The sequence below is a fragment of the Pelobates fuscus genome, chromosome 5 (assembly GCF_036172605.1).
Source record: "Pelobates fuscus isolate aPelFus1 chromosome 5, aPelFus1.pri, whole genome shotgun sequence".
In the NCBI taxonomy this organism is placed as follows: Eukaryota; Metazoa; Chordata; class Amphibia; order Anura; family Pelobatidae; genus Pelobates; species Pelobates fuscus.
In genome coordinates, this window is record NC_086321.1 from 266433943 (window position 1) to 266451961 (window position 18019).

The following is an 18019-nucleotide window of genomic DNA, read 5'->3' on the forward strand; positions in this document are numbered from 1 at the left end:
ACAAAGTAAGAATTTATAAGCTGTAATACTAAAAATGTTATTTATTTACTAGAATGCCCATGTGGCTTCCAATATGTTGGAATGACCACAAGAAGTTTAAAAATTAGACTAAGCGAACACTGTAGGAATATTAAAAATGGATACTTAAACCATTCTGTATCAAAACATTTTTTAATTCACAGTAAAGATCCAAAAAATGCTTAAATGTATGGGGATAAATTTTTTTTACCCTACTCTGGAGAGGAGGTGACATAAAAAATATTTTAGGAAAAACAGAAATGGAATGGGTCTATAGGTTACAGACCCTTGCACCTCAAGGGCTAAATGCAGACTTTGATTTGCATAATTTTTTATAAATGAATACTATCTGTTTTTATTTTGCTATTGTATTTATTTCATTTTATCTATGTTTTTAAATATCATATTATGTATGTCACCTTTTATCAGTATCCAATTATCTCACTGTTTATTATTTATTTATTTTTATGTATAGTAATGTCCATTTTTATTTATATATTTTATATTATCTGCCTGCATTAACATTCACTTATTTGTGACAGTAATATTATTCCACTACTTTGTAGTATAATTTATTAGGCTCATTTTGTAGTTATTTGGTCCCTTTCCCCTCTCTTATATTGGCTTTGCACCAAGTGGGAGTGGCTGCCTATCGGTATTTGCAAGTCAGCCTGCTCGCAACTTTCCCCATGCACACAGTGACCGGCATGACTACATCTCCCAAGGAGCATAGCTCCAACATGCCGGTCACATGGTGCTAGGGGTTGCGTCACACACCTGAGCGACCCGCCCACCATTCGCTCGCGCATGCGTACCGCAATACCCTAGCCCCGATCACGTGACTTTACAATCACTATTCAATATCGCTAATAAAGCTTTGTTTTGCACAAATAAATATAGTTTACGGTTAATATAAGCCATATCTATGTTACTATATAGTTTTAAATCTGTTTTGAGGTTGTTTTAAAAAAAAAATTTAAAACTTGTTTGTAATTGGTGCAACAGATTTTGGCGCCATTTTTAACCACTGTGTACTCTTATAAATACTGTTTTATGCCAGGTATATTGTTCTATTACCATTTTTGATAAAGCCTTATAGGTGAAACGCGTTAATGGTTTTAAATTGTGTATTTTATAACAATAAAATTTATTTTTGGTTATCTTTTTTATAGGACCAATCTTTTACTTATTTTATTGTATTTCACATACACTTTTACTATTATTATTCCTGGCATTTTTTTATTTTTTTATTTTTGTATTATTTTATTCTTATTGTATCCCATCTCAAGAAATCCATAGGTGGGGATAATTCCACCAGAGCTGTGGCAACAGAGCAGTATTTTCTGCTCTGCTCTTGTGAGTATATTTTATTTTACTTTTATTTATTTTATTGTTCTTACTGAGAGCACTATTTGCTGTTTCTTATACCTTGTGGAATACGACGGAACCCAAGCCGGACGGACGGACCTACCCTCCCAGTACATCCTTTAGTTGGGATCATACCACTAAGTGCCCTTCATCCCAGAGCTGGCCCTAGCTCCATCAAATGTGAGTGTACAATCCTCCTTTTTACTTATTTTTACCCTTGGAGCTACAATATTTCACTATTGGCAGTTTTCTGTGCTTTATTTTATCTTCACATATACGGATTATCTACAACCCGGACGGATCAACTCCTGAGGATTGTACACACACCCTATCCATATATCAGTGAGACTGTTTTTATTGGTTTTATTCAACAATTTTTTTTTATTTTTATCATTTGATCTTTACTGAACATCTGGATGGACTCTGTTTTATTCATTATTTTCATATAATTGCAAAAGAGACTATTATACCCAGGTTTTATCACTTGCTGTTTATATACTTCAACCAATTGGTTTCTATTTTATGGTACTGTTTTCTGTACAATAGCGCAGCCCTTAACTCCTCTTTTTTCTTCCTATTTTACCAAGGGTCTTGAGGGATTCCCTTGTTAGGGTTGCTGCTTTCTTCTCTGTTATTAAGCGCAGACTCTTCCCCTCTGCTTTGCCTCATCATCAGGCAGAGTCATGATTCATCATTAGGCAGTCTCATCACTCATCATCAGGTAACGCAGGTACAATGTGGGCAATGTGGCATGGATGTGGGCATAATAAATCTAGGCAGTATGGCATGTGGGAAGTGTAGCATGGATATGGGCATAATAAAATGTGTGCATGTAACAAGTGGGCAATGTGGAATGGATGAGAGCATAATAACAATTAGACAATGTTGCATGGATATGGACATAACAAAATGGATTCAAACTGAAATAAATGTAGGCAATGTAGCATGTGGGCATAATAACAAGGTCTAAAACTAAAACAAATGCAAGTTATGTGGCAGATGGGCATAAAAAATGTAGGCAAACTTGAAAAATTTAGGCAATGCTGCATGTGGAAAATGTGGTAGGTGAGCATCATTATATAGCTTGCATTCACATTTGTATTATATTAAAACATGGCAATACAGTTTTATGAGCCATAAGAGATAGGTTGGGACAACATTATCCTAAAAATAATAAGTTTTTATATTTGCACAAGCATTCTGTGCACACATGCTTTTGTATCAGGAAAAAAATGTGCACAATAATATGTTTGCTCAATTACTAAAAATTAGAAGGAACATTGACCATAATCTTCTCTCATTAGCAAGTTAATTTATAGCCATACTCTGCTTAGTTATCATTTCAGTAATGGTGTTTTCACTATATTTGACTGCTGCCAGCCAACAATATTTCTTCACTTGTTCAATCAAGCATAGTCATAGCCTCTTCTTCATAGCCTTTTTACTAATTCTCTATTTTTCACTTTGACATTATTGAGTGTGATGAAGCCAAAAACAAAAGTTTTAGAGAAAAAAGCAGACATATATGAGTAGACAGATCAATCTAAAGACAAATTGGTGCATAGAAGAGTCTAAGGAGACAGTGCCTAACAAAAAAATGTTTTGAGGAAGCATTTAGGAGGAAAAGAAGACAAAGGAAAAATAAAAAGAAAAGAAACGAGGAAGGCCATAGAAAAAGCTGATTATAGAAGTTTATACACAGATGTAGAAATGGTGGAGTATGAGGAGACTATAGGAAACCAAATAAAGGAAAGGAAGAAAGATAGAAAAACTATATTACCTAATATATGTAAAATAGCAGAAGCCAGGGGAGAATGGAAACATGGAAATATCACAAGAGAGTCATGGAGATACAGCATGAGGTGGTCAAAATGCAAAGGGTCCAAAATAAATATATGGAAAGATTCTAGAATGTCATTGACAAGAGCTATGGATATCCATGGAAACCATTCCTACAGCATTATCTACACAGTCATATTTCTTCTGAAAGAAACCTTCATTTTTTTCCCTTTGCACCCTAGAGTGGGAACTGCATGTCTATGTGCATGTTGCAGCACCCATATGATTGCTTATAAAATCTTTATGGTCTCTATGGTACTGGAGAGGAAAGTAAATTAACGTCTTACCACACCTCCCCTCTGTCTCGCTATGCAGCCATTTTGTATTAGAGATGTAAGAAAGTTTTGTTCCTTGTGTTCAGAAATCAGTCTGCTCCTGAAGTCCTCTGTCTTCTAAATGCTGATGCCGCGCTAATATAACTGCTTCAACAAAATCACTATCTGAATATGGGTGGGAACATGGCACTTTATGCCTCTAGCATTGCACAAAGACAAGATGATATCTGTTGCTAGGTTCGCTGCCATGCCAAATGCAATGTATGCCATTTATGAGACAGCAACTTGCTTGAATGTGTAGTTTTGCCTGTTACTTTCATATTCATATTGACAAATCTGACACTATAGTGCCATTCTTTCCTTCATGAAAAATGTACAAAATAAACAGATTTTTGTGACGGGATCAGAGAAATGTTTAATTACATTCATAAAAACACAAATGTTGGCTGTGAATGTCTAAATTAATATTTTGTGAACATCGCTGAATGCTCATCCAACATTTGCTTAAACATTCGTCCAACATTTGTGTGTTCTGCAAATATTACAAAACACATAAAACGCATTAACTATTTAAAACAAGAACAGTGTAGTGTGTAGATGGGCTGTGAGTAGGTTCACACTAATTATTATTAATTATTTTTTATACTTTTGGTTTAGCTGTTTTACAAATTACATTAACATATGCATGGCAGATAAATTGTGAATTCTTTGTTATATAAATGGATTTACCTAGTCCATTTTCATAAACATGTTAACATTGTCAATATCTAGTTAAATGTCAGAATTAAATAACAATTCAAGTTTACAACTTAAGGTGATGATTTCTACCCACATACAACTTGTCTTGGAATACACACAATCTGTTCTATATTAATTCTTAGATTTTCTTGGAATCTAGATGACATTCATTTTTCATGTCTAAAATATACCAATAACACAGTCTCTCAACATTACTCCTGAAATTCACTTGGCATTTTAAGCCTCGAGACATCTATTAAAAATTTAAATGAATACATGAATATCATGTGAAAAGTATTGGATTTATTTTGCACACCATTAGCTAACATAATGATGTGGTCTCCCGTAATATTACTTTTTCCTATTTTAGGTGAATAAATGACATACCATTAAAAATGAGTTCCCAAAAAAGTGCTCTAACAGCAACTACTAAGCTAGGATGAAGTGATTTAGATATGTTTCAGTATTAACATTTTACAAAAAAAATAAAAAAAATAGAACCGCTAAATAATATAAAATTATTCTATGTAGCTTAATATGGTAATTGAATAACGTGTCACTGAGCTAACATTATAATTAAGGGCTTGGTCACCAAGTTATTATCATGAATGTTAATTGAGTCCCTTTCTAAATCATTTAGACCCCTAGGGATTAAGAGCTTAGAGACAATGTGGTAGCGACACAGCACTGTTGTGTCGTCAGTTGGGTAGGTTAGCTTGGGCACATGATTGTCCTTTGATAGGCAGCAACAACTGACAAGTTTGTTCGTGTTTGGAAACTGCTCCAGCAGGCACTTAAATTCCCGGATTACTTGACACGTGCACAGTCGTTATTCGGCATGTGCTAAATCCTTAATTGAATGACACTCGGAAACCAAATTTTTCTGTTGGAGTATAAAGTCCACAGCTTTATTACTTATTATAAATATATATATATATATATATATATATATATATATATATATATACAATTTAACAATTTAGGGTCATTGTCACAAGTAATAATTACTTCCGACCTTCATGCCCAATACCCCTGACAATGGCCCTACCAAATAACAATAATGAACATTCCAATAATGCATAACGTTTACCCATGGCCTACCAAAGAGGCCCCATAACCATATGTTTAACTGTAGGTGTGTACCCAGACACCCCTACACCCCCAAGTTCGTAGCCACCAACGAGCTTGAACCTACCAACCACTTTTCCACTCCGGCCTACTCCAGCCTAGACCTTGGCCTACCCCCTTTTCTATTCCACCTAAATCCTTTTTAACCCACGCCTTATTCCCGCTGTGACCAAACAGAAACTGCTTGAAACCAAAGGGAGTATGGGAGGGACAAGTAACAAGTAAGTGAGGTTTTTTATTAAGATGGCCACTTCACTAAAATGGACATTATTTAAACCCCTATTCTCCTCCCCCTAACCAAATATACATTTTTCCCCACCCCTTGACCTTAACTTCACCTGTCCACTCTCTGGCCCTGTCAAAGCCCACTCCCCCCCCCCCCCCCCCCTGCGTTGCTCCATGGGCTTCATTATGGGAGTTAGTATAATAATGAAGATTGTGAGAGTTAGGGAGTTTTATACATTGGATTTATTCACAGGAAATTGTGGTAAACTGAAACATGAATTGTAAAATTTAGACCAAAATAGCTAAATAGCTCTTTTTCTGACTTTGATTTTCAGCCTAGTTTTTAAATTAGATTTTCAATACACTATGATTTACTGTTTGTGGAACAAACTCTTAGATATGCTAAGGAAGCACATTGAAGATAACGACTGCAGTTCTAAAATCAAAATTGTCCTTGTTCTTTACCCCTGTAGCTATAGAGAGTTAGAGTAACAATGTAAAACACTTTGCAAAAAATGCATTATTTTTTTTCAATTCTTTATTTAAGGTTAGACAGCAAGATATACAATATTCAGCACGTGTATAACACAGAATAATTATACATAATGTCATATATTCCCACAATCCAATATTTTAAAATAAGAAACATATTGTCCCCTCAACATAGAAAAGAAGAGAAAAACACTGCCGAACAGAAAGGTAAAGAGAGGAAAAAAGAAAAGGAGTAGCTTCAAGGATGGGAGTCAGAGGAGGAAATGACCAGGGGTAGAGAGGAACTATAGACTTTGAAAAACCTCCCTTGGAAGTCATGTTTCACTGAAAATGGGAGATTGTTCCTAAAAAGTTTAAAGTGAAGAAAGAAGACAATGACAAAATGGATTAATATAGTTTTCTTGCAATGGGAGAACACTGAGCTAATGTTTTCGATATGTACAACCGATGGATAAAGCTCAATTTCCTTTTAAAAACTGATTCAGAAGAATTCAGGAATATATGCTTAAATTAACAACCTGGACAATATACAGAAACGCTGATTAATTTAATTAATGCTGTGACAAATGTAGATTTAACCTTTTTATTTACAGTATTGTGTTTCTTTGCTTATTAATGAACTCAGACATCTTAATTAATAAATGTTGAATTGAAAATTTGTAAAGTCAATGATGCATGCTCACTAACAGACAGGGTTATTCACTAATTTCCGAATTGTAGCAAATTAGTATCTGAATAGCAAAAGTAGGCTAATATAGCTGGAACTGAATTGGAGAATTTTGCCAAATCAGCTATATTAGCCTCAGTTTTGACATTTGAATTTTATATTGCGAGCATTTGGAAATAATTGTATAATCCAGCATAGTGTGCAGCTGGTAAATCTTAGAAATTGACAAGCTTTGGCCTTTGTGTGGTTTAAGAATTTTTTTTTGCAATAGGAAGCAAGTTTCCCCAGGATGTATTGCGCCTGGGAGGTTTATAGCGCCACCCCCGTTCATGCTGGAGTCTGTGGGTAGCACGTGGCGTTGAGTGTTAAGGTGTTGGAGCGGTTTTGCATTGAGTTTTGGAGCCATTCTGGGAACTTTTTGCAGCGGTTTTGGGACTTTTTTAGTGCATAACATTTCTTAAGCGGTGGAAAGGTAGGGAGCTGAGCTTGGTCGTTTGCATGCCTTCTACTGTGTGTTATGCATTGTGGGTTGATTTACATGCCAACTCATTTTGACTTTTTTTAATCTGGAACGGATTAATTGGTTTTTAATGCATTTCTATCAGAAAACCACGTTTCAGTTTATGAATTCTTCGCAATACAAAACACCCCGGAGAATGCATTAAATTCGTAAACTGAGGTACCACTGTATATATATATATATATATATATATATATATATATATATATATATATTTATATATATATATATATAAATGCAGTATGGATTTGGGAGTATAGAAGTCAAGATTGCATTTGTTCTTATGGTAGGCTCTAATGGTGAATACAATGGATGACAACAATATAAGTTAACTCCTAAGTTAACTCCTATGCTACCGCCCTTTCTTGTAATAGACACAAAGTGCGTTATTGTTCCAAAACATCCTAACATCCATGTGAAGAACTGTAAATAGCTGATAGTACATGGTTTTCACATCAGCATGACAGATAGAATGCAGTAATGCTAGTACTTAAGATTTTTAAAACAGTCTTCTGTACATTTAAATCCAACTTTTTATCCGTTAGATTCTTTGTATCTGACAGGTTTTCTTTCTTCACTAAACTAGGAAAGGTGGAAAATTAACAAGGGGAATGGAAATTTTAGACCAAAAGAGACAAATCATTAGTAATCAGCTATTTTCTATCTCTGCCATTTCTTTTTACTATTGGCAATTCTCCAGTATTAGTAAATATATTTGCAGCAATAGTAATATTAAATGTGTTAAAACAGGTACAAATGTAATGTAATGCAAAAATCAATTAAAAGTGAACAAGGAAATTATATAAATTGATTCAACAAGGAACATACCTGTGCTATATATAAATGTGCATTTTAATGAAATGTTATATAAAATTGCAATAATGTTCTATATAATATTCAAAGTGGTCAATGTGCGGAATAACTACTATTACATTTGCAGAAAGTCATATGTTGACTGTTTATCTTTTTCTTTAGGTTGCTCTTATCAGTATAAAAGATTAGTGGAACAGTATTTATGCGTTCAGCCATTTTTGTGTTTATATTTGTAGCAATATGTTTGCAGTCTAGATGCTGAGTCTAACTGTAAAATCAGAGACATATAGTAGGATTGTGATTGGCTGAGTTATCTCAGTCATTTCCTAGTTGAAGAGAAAGTTATTGCAGAAAGCCTCAGAACTTAATGATATGCAACAAAACTATCAATATAGGGTCACTCCAGGCACTAGCACAACTTTTATATATTATAGCTATTTGTAGTTTCACTCAATCTATAAATATATTTTATGCAAAAAAAAACATGTTGCAGCATTCCTAATCAGAACATCCTTTCTATTGTGTCTTTATACACCACTCCGCTAGACTGTAAGCTTGTTTGAGCAGGATCATCATCTACCTATTGTTCCAGTACAATTTTGTAATTTGTACTTTTCTAATTTTTTGTTACATTTCCCCCTTTCATAATATTTTTTTTTTTTTTAATTCTTTATTTTTGCACTCGACAGGAAAGGCAGAAGCAATACGACATGTAGGCTTGCGCAGAAGCCAAATTATACAGGAACATATAATCAAAGACAAATACATAACACCTTTGGCACTCACAACAATTCACTGTATGCAGTCTGTAATACCTGCCCCCTATCGAGGGATTTTTTTTTTTTGTGTGTAACATCAATTAAGTTCCTTACTGTTACACAGGAGAGGCATAGCGAGAAATAGCGGTAAGACAAATCCTGTGCAATAGTTTACAATGTTAGATAACCCCTACCAGAGCTCTTATCGTACCAAATGCCAGTTCTACAGATAATCCACCTCCGGCATTCCAGGCTATCCGCCTCTCTGCAAGTATATTGTACTACCAGACAGGTCTTGTACCTTAATCAATAGCCCAGAGGCCACCCAAGGTAGGATGAGCCCCAGGGATCCCCGTCTCTCCAACCTGTCCCATGTCTGTGTTAGGAAGGAACCACTTCCAATTGAACTGAGACAACACAAATGAAAGAATAATAGAGGAGAAAACCCCTATCATATCAAGGGTTTTATGGAAGTATAAAAAGAAGAGAAGAAGAGAGAAGAAAGAAATAGTAACAAGGATTAAGGAATAAAGAGGGGGGGGGAGGGGGGGGGGGGAGGGGGGGCTGACGAGCTAGGGACCTCCCGAAGTAGTGTGCGTGGTCCCATCCCATTAAGTATCCCCAGTGCCCGGGGCGCTAGTGTCCCACGGTTCCCAAACTTTTTGGAAGGCCGCCACAGTCCCTCGCATCCTGGCAGTAAGATCCTCCATGATCCTGCTGTCCCTTATTCTAGAGATCACCCCCCCGAACTCCGGTCCTCCAGGTGTTAACCAAGCCGCTGCTATAGTTCTACGCGCACTTAAGGTGATTGTTCTCACCAATCTCTGTTCTTTCCTGGACCATCCCTCTATAGTTCTATTTAAAAGATAGATCCACGGGTCTAGGGGGAGGGGTCTGCCAAATGTCTGTCTCAATAGGTTTTCAACAGCCTTCCAGAAACCCTGGAGCGCCGGGCATTCCCACCACATATGGAGATACGTACCCTGGAAACCGCAGCTCCTCCAACAGTCGTCGGTGTCTAGTTTGTGCATTTTGTGTAAAATGACCGGGGTAGTATACCATCTTAGCATGGTTTTCCATGCCTGTTCTTGTTGTGTGACGCATATGGAGGCGCTCTTGGTGGCTTCCCAGATTTCCTGCCATTCGATACCTTCGAGTACTTCCCCTAAGTCCTGTTCCCATTTGTCAATGTACGCCAGTCTACCCCATTCTCTAGTTTCTGTACTAAGGTGAGCGTATATGAGGGTGATCATCCCCTTGGGGGCAGATGCATCTCTACAAAGTTTCTCGTAGAAGGTAAACTGCCCCTTGGCCGCGGCTATAATATCTGGTTTCCTAGCAAAGTCCCTCACCTGGAGGTATCGAAAATAATCTGTGGGAGTCAGGTGGGTGATTTGTTGGAGGTCTTGGAAAGGGATCACGGTCCCCCCTCGATAGAGTTGGTAATACCGTTGAACCCCGGTTTTTTCTATATTACGAAAATTCCTCGGGGCCATACCAGGTGGAAATGCTCGATTCCTAAGTAGCGGAGTCATGGGGGAGGGGGATGAGGTGAGTCCGAATTTGGTGCTGTTCACATCCCATAATCGTAGAGAATTAAGGATGGCCGGGCAGGTTACCCTGACCATGGGCCTATGTTCTCTCGGGACCCACATAGTGAATTGGGGAACATCAAGACCGACCATCAAAGATTCTAGTTCCACCCATCTCCTGTCACCCACAGGGGAATGCCACATAATCACCTGGGACAGCTGGGCCGCCAAATAGTAATAGTACAGGTTCGGAAGCCCCAATCCCCCTCTATCTTTACGCCTATACAAAACTTGTCTGGCTATTCTATGCCGCTTATTCCGCCATACGAAGTTACATATCGCCCTTTGTAGCGGTTGTAATTGAGATTTCGTGACGCGGACGGGGAGGGCTTGAAACAGGAATAGAATACGAGGGAGGATGTTCATCTTGGCGGAGTGAATACGACCCAGCCAAGAGATAGATTTATCGGTCCATTTGTCCATGTCATTCATTAAAGCCCGTAGCATGGGTTCATAATTACTAGAGTACAGTCGGTTCGGGTCTGCCGTCAAATGAACTCCCAGGTATTTGAGGGAGTGTGGTTCCATTCGCATGTGGTAAGCGGTCTGTATCTGAGCCACATCTTCAGCTGTCATGCCGATTGGCATCGCGCTGGATTTTGGAATGTTTGCTTTGTATCCAGATAGGTCCCCGTATTCTCCTATAACTCTCTGTAATGCGGCCATCGACTCGAGCGGGTTCGTAACGGTGAGGAGAACATCATCTGCGTAGGCAGATACGGTGAATTCTACCCCTCCGACTTCTACTCCATGGATGTTCGGATGCCTGCGAATCGCCTGTAGAAGAGGCTCGAGGGCCAGCACAAAGAGGAGGGGAGAGAGAGGGCACCCCTGCCTGGTTCCATTATGTAGGTGGAAAGGAGTAAGCGGGGCCCCTGAGATCTGTATCTGAGCCCTTACATCATGGTACATTGCCCTCGTGATGTGCACGAACTCTTCCGGAAATCCCAGGTGTGACAATACAGCGAATAAGAAATTCCATTTGACCCTGTCGAAGGCCTTCTCGGCATCGATAGATATTACCAGGGAGGGCGTATTCGTCGCCACCTGTTTCCAGATCAGATCAACCGTTCGCCTTGTGTTTTCGAACAATTGTCGGCCTTGTATGAACCCCACCTGATCGGCATGTATAAGAGTAGTCAGAAGTGGGTTCAGCCTGTCTGCCTGTATTTTGGCCAAGATCTTCACATCATGGTTAATCAATGATATAGGCCTGTAGTTTTCAGGTAGGTGTGCATCCTTATCCGGTTTGGGTAGTAATATGATCGTAGCCAATGACATGTCAGGGCCCAGTCTTCCTCCCTGTCTTAAGGAATTAAACAGCGTGGCCAGGTGAGGTGCTAGCTCCTCCCTGAAGGCCTTGTAGTATGAGCCATCATATCCATCAGGGCCAGGTGCCTTGTTCCCTTTAAGGCTCGATATGGCCTTGTCTACCTCCTCAGCACTGATCTCCGCCGCCAGGTTCTCGGCAGCGTCCCCTGACAATTTGGGCAAGTCTAGTCCCTCGAGAAATCGTTTTATGCTTCGGTCCTCTTGGCCTCCCCTCAAGTGACCGTTCGGGGAGTGATTATACAATTGTTTATAATATTCTTCAAATACCTTTGCGATGTCTGTCGGTTTTGTTTTCGTCGTGCCGTCTGGGTGTCTGATGGCCGTGATGTGGGGTCGTTGTTGCCTGGGCCTAAGCGTCCTGGCCAATAGCGTATCCATTTTATTGGCTTTATCGAAATAGGTCCGTCTGGACCATGTCATGGCCTTAGCCGTGTCATCTAGCAGAAGTGTGCGTATGTCCCGTCTGACTGTCTCCAGTCTACCGTGTATTTCAGCGTCCGGGGTAGCCTGGTGTTGCTGCTCAAGGTTCCTCAGCCGTTTAAGCAGAGTTTCCAGATGGAAATGTTTTTGTCGTTTCTTTCTTGTGGCCAGTTTAATCAATTCCCCTCTTATGACCGCCTTGTGTGCAGCCCAAATCGTGCTGTTGCTTACGTCAGGTGTGGTGTTGACCTGAAAGTAATCCGTAATAGCCTTCCGAATGCTGTCTAGAATCGACTCATCTCTCAGCAGCGATGAATTCAGTCTCCAGGACCATGGGCTCGCCGTGCAAAGATTACCTAAGACTATAGATGCGTCAGCGTGGTCAGACCAGGATATACTTCCCACCTCTGAGCTCGAGAGCCTGGAAAGGCTAGCTGCATTTATTAAAAATAGGTCTATTCTAGAATAGGTGCCATGGGGAGCAGAGTAAAAAGTATAATCTCTGTCCATAGGGTGTTGCGCCCTCCAAGCATCCACTAGTCCTGTTTCCGCAATAAAGGTCTTAAGCTGGCGGTCCTGTCCCCCGCGTCCCTGCGATCTCGGTCCTCCAGCCCTGGAGCTCCTATCCATCGCCGGACAGGGTGTAGCATTAAAATCTCCCCCCATAAGGACCATGCCGTGTGGCAATGCGGCAACCTTATCACGCAGTGTAGACCAAAACCCAGCATCAGGCTGATTCGGGGCGTAAATGTTGATCAGGTGTACAACGTGTGAGTGGAGAGTCCCGGTGACTATAATGTATTTCATAATATTTTAAAGCACTGCAGAATAAGTTGACACTATATAACTACCAATAATTATAATCATAAATAGCCCAGTCTTCACAGTCTCAGCTCCGTCATTCTAAAATGCTTCCTTCATGCTGGTTCCCAAACAGAGGTACATGATGTCAGAGTTCTATAAGCCTATCTTTTCTGACCCTCACTTCTAAGAAACACAATAAGCCACCAGGAAGCATACCTATCTGCAGTACTGCTCACATCTTTTATAAGTAAAAAGCTGAATGAACTGAAAGTCCCATAAACCTTTGATCTCACCATAACTCAAGTTGTGCACAGAGAACCTTGAAATCAGTTAGCAACACTCATCCCCTTCTCTTTACACTGTGCAAACCCGGGCAATTTTTTAGAGTGACAGATTTATAGATGAAAGAGACACAAACGGTAAATTATTGTGTAGGCCAGCTCCTGTTATATTTGTAATCTCTGCAGAAAGCGTTGAACAGTTCCCAGTCTACACTTTGACACTTGTGGGGCAGTTCAGACTCCAGGCTAGAGGACATAGCTCAAAGCTGATGATCTAAAGTATGGGAGTTATTTGTACATATAGTAACTTTAAATGTCAGTATTTTTTTTAATCTCTGGTTATTTTGGATGACTTGTTCTTCCATATTTTCAAGCTTTAACTATATAATGATTAAAAAAATTTTTTTTAAAAATGGGCTGGCAACAGCCTGGATAATCCCTTTATTTAGAGGTAAATATCTTTTATTATTTTCTTTATAACTTTGAATTCAAAGCATTTGAAAATCATAGTCCCTTAATGAATCCAGCATTTACATTATAGTGAGATATGATGCTAGAACAGAGCACAGTACATATGTGAGCTAAAATCGGACCATTAAAGCACAGAGAAATCAGCTGCTATTAATGGAAATGAATGCATAATCATTGCCTTCAGCGCACAATCTGCTCCTGTATACACTTTGTGCTTTTTTCAGGGATACATAAAAGTAAATTTAAAGGTAAGATGAGGCACTGCAACATATGTTATTTTACTTCAGATGCAGAGACTCATCATTCCTGGTAGTTGAAAACTAAAGGCATGTATAACGGATTACATTTACATTTATAGAATGCCCTTTTGCTTAGCTTGCGTGACAATTTCTCCATAGTGAATTACTGGGGTCACATGGTTCTCAGTAACTCCAGTTTTTATGTTATAAATAGCAACAGTCTAAGAAATTATTTTGATATCATTATTAACATAGCTTCAGAAAATTCTACAGGACTGTACAAAGGGGATATAAAACAAAATAAAATAGTAATCAAATGAAGATAGACATAAACCTCCTGTCCCTCCCCTACACTTGCAAAACTTGGTAAGTGTCTACAATCTACAGCATAACATACCTATATCTCATAAATCATAGTGACATACAATAAAACACATGTTACGTTTCAAATTATATGTACATAGGTGGTGGGAGAGTCCTATAGTCACCCTTCTGGGACAAAATTAAAGATTTTTTTATTGTCTTAGATTGTCTTATTTTATATTGCATGGGCCTTTTTTTCTGGGTCAACTGGTCTCTTTTACTGTCGAGTCCAATTGACAATTTTCCCACGCATTCTCAAAAATAGTTTGCGAAGATTACTTATGCAGAAAGGAGAGCGTGAGCCACAGGTTGACTGAAACCTAAAGTCCTCACTGCCCCTGAGGTCTGAGGACAAACGATTGATGGACAAGCTTTTATTCTGAACTCTCTGACCTGTTTACCAAAATCTGGTCTCCTTGGGGTTATTATAACACATAGGAGCAATGTTTCCATTTTTTTGCTTGTCTCGCAGTGGGTTCCCAATATTTTTCTTTTTTGATTCTAAAATCCTGTGTTTGTTCTAAAAGAAAGAAATCATGACTAACGACTTGTAAAGATAAATCATTAATTCCATTCACATGTGAACATAACCTTATTAAACAGATAGTGTTGAAAAAAAGCATAGGAATATAATATTAAACATTAATTAGATCAGAAAAAAAATAATATTATTCCCTCCCACCTACACATCCATGAGTCTTATCCTCACATCAAACTCCCTGAAATGTGTTTGTCACAAAAAAAAAAAAAAAATCCACTTTTTATCTGCACTAGAGCCAAGAAAAATTATGATTATTTTTCCAATTTGGCTATTTTGTCCAAACCTGGCACCATTACCACTACAGCTTGGATAAGGAAGGTATGCATAGGTTGACATCTTCTCTTCTACCCAAGAATGATGTGAGGGTAGAAAGACATAACCATCTCATGCTGGTATCTTAAAGCAACCCTGTAATTTTTTTTATTTATTTATTTTGGTTTTCCTTTCCTTTCTGGTTTTTCTTACCTGTATCATACTGAATATATTCTCTCCCTTGTTACTTGACTTATTTATATTTATTATCTTTTCTTCCTTGTGTTGGATCTCAATATTGGGTATATACGTTCCCCACTACCAATAAGGGATGTGCATGGGCAAAAGATTTGGTTTGGTTCGGAAATTCTGGTAAGTAAAAAAATGTGTCTGCTTCTGCAATTCGGACCATTGGCATTTGGTTTGGTTTGGCACTTCGGAACTCCTGAATGGCATTCAGTTCAGACAATCGGCATTCGAGCATTCATTTCAAGCATTCGGCAGTTTGGCATGTCATTCATTTCAGGCATTCGGCTGTTCGGAATTCTGTTCGTTTTATAAACATGTGTGTGTTTTTTTCTTAAACCGCAATATTTTACATTGTATAGTGGACACCAGCAGCACCCAGACCACTTAATCTTAAAGAAGTGGTCTGGGTTTAATTAATAATTAGTATTGTTAGTTTAGTATATACACAATTTACAAAATGATATCTTCACTGCACATATAGTGCAGCCAATCAGGGAGCACTACCAGCATGCAACACTTTTGTACACTATATAATCCCACCCCTGTGACACCATCTTTGTGGAGAGTTTAGGGGGAGCAGAGAGTGAGCAGAGTATGAGAGAAGATTGTGAGAGCAGAGAGAAAGCAATTTGTGTGTGAACAAGCGAGGGAGAGAGCAAAGTGAGAGCAAGTGATGGCTGATACACAAAGTTACAGTGCAGCAGAGCGACACCCTGGCAATCAGACAACCTGGCTTGCACAGCCACACACTCTCTCACCCTCCCCCCCCCCCCCCCCATCAAAAAAAGAAACAAAATGCAGAAGAAGAAAAAAGGCAAAACTCTCTCTCTCTCTCCCTGGAACACACACTTAAAAGCAATGTGGCTCCCCAAGTTTGCAACAAGTAAAGTACAATAAATGTAATGTATTTCTCTCAGTCTCTTGTGCTATAACAAGCAGTGTGGCTACATGAATGCAAGCCAACATCCTGACAGCCTGATTTATATATTACCCCACCTCAATGACTCTGTGTACCTTCATTGGCCAAGTGTCAATTTCACTGCTATATAGAAGAAAAAGTAGTCCCTACCTTTCTTTATGTATTTTATGAAAACTATAGCACTCAGGGAAAAAAGGGAAAAATGATTCAGATACAGATACACAGAAGAAGAATACATGGCATTTATTTTTGGTGACCAAGCCTTTTTAAGGAATTAAAATTGCCCATTTAATACATTCTTAACTGGTTCTCCATGGTGACATTGCTATTGTTCCCCAATCACCCAGGTAAGCATGATAAAGGGAGGTTTAGGGACATGTACAATACTAATGATAAAAGTATAATGAAATTGATATTGTTGATAGGAAGTGAAGAGAAATAAAGGGATGTACAAGTTGTACAAGATGTGTATTTCTGAATGACTTTTTCAACATGAAATAAATGCCTTTCCAAGGAAAGTGCCAAATTATAATAGGTGCTCCAATTATAAAAAAATGAACATTTTTACAAGAGACAAAAATATTTTAAACATTCTAAATTAGATCATATGCATTAGCACTGTTCTACCAAGTATTGTCAGAATGGGAAAAGAGATGTTGTTAACATTTGTTTGTTTTTTAATTCCAGCATTTCTCCTTAAATCTGCAATTCCATTCTCAGTTTCTCATACTACACAGTTTTGTCAATACATTTACCAATATCAATATATTCACAGACTATTGCTAAAGAACTCAACAGGGTTCCTGTCAGCGAAATGAAATGTAATGTAAAATTAATTAATGTCTGGAATTCTAGTCATTAGTCTCAATTTTAAAGGCTTCCAACAGAGAACATTAGTGTAGTTAATTCTTCAGTTCAGTAATGTCTATCATACGGATAATCATTAAGACTGGATATTATGGTTGAGTACAAACACAATATGTTTCGTCTCTGCTTTCTATGAATTTTAGATTGTTTGCTTAGAGGGAAACTTTTCTGGAATGTATTTCACTGAGTAAAAGAATGATCATGCCAATGACTGTCAGGGAACTAAGATGGAGGGCTCCGAATAGCAGGATGATAAGTTGTGGGATTTTACATTTAATTTATTATTATTATTATTATATTTATAGAGCGCCGCCAAATTCTGCAGCGCTTTACAATGGGTGGACGAACAGACATGTAGTTGTAACCAGACAAGTTGGACACACAGGAACAGAGGGGTTGAGGGCCCTGCTCAATGAGCTTACATGCTAGAGGGAGTGGGGTAAAATTACACAAAAGGTAAGGATAGTATTAGACTAGTGACAGTTGCAGAAGAGGAATCAGTTGGGAGCTATTAACAGTTTAATTGATACGGTTTTATGAATAAGTGAGTTTAAACGATTTAATTTATATAATTATATATAACACCTTACAAATACATAACTATTAAATATATGGATAAGGTAACATAACGTAAACACTCTTGAACAGTTCCCATTTAAGTAAATTAAATAATCCAGGCTTAAGTACCTATGCACAAAATACAGTGTCATTGAGCTTCCTGATGCCAAATCGAAAGCTTGCATCATCTCAAGCTGGCCCCAGGAACATAAAAAATACTTAAACTGACTTCAGTGGCCTGTAGAGACCCGAGTCTCAATTGATCTATTTCATTTAGTTTACAGTTCTTA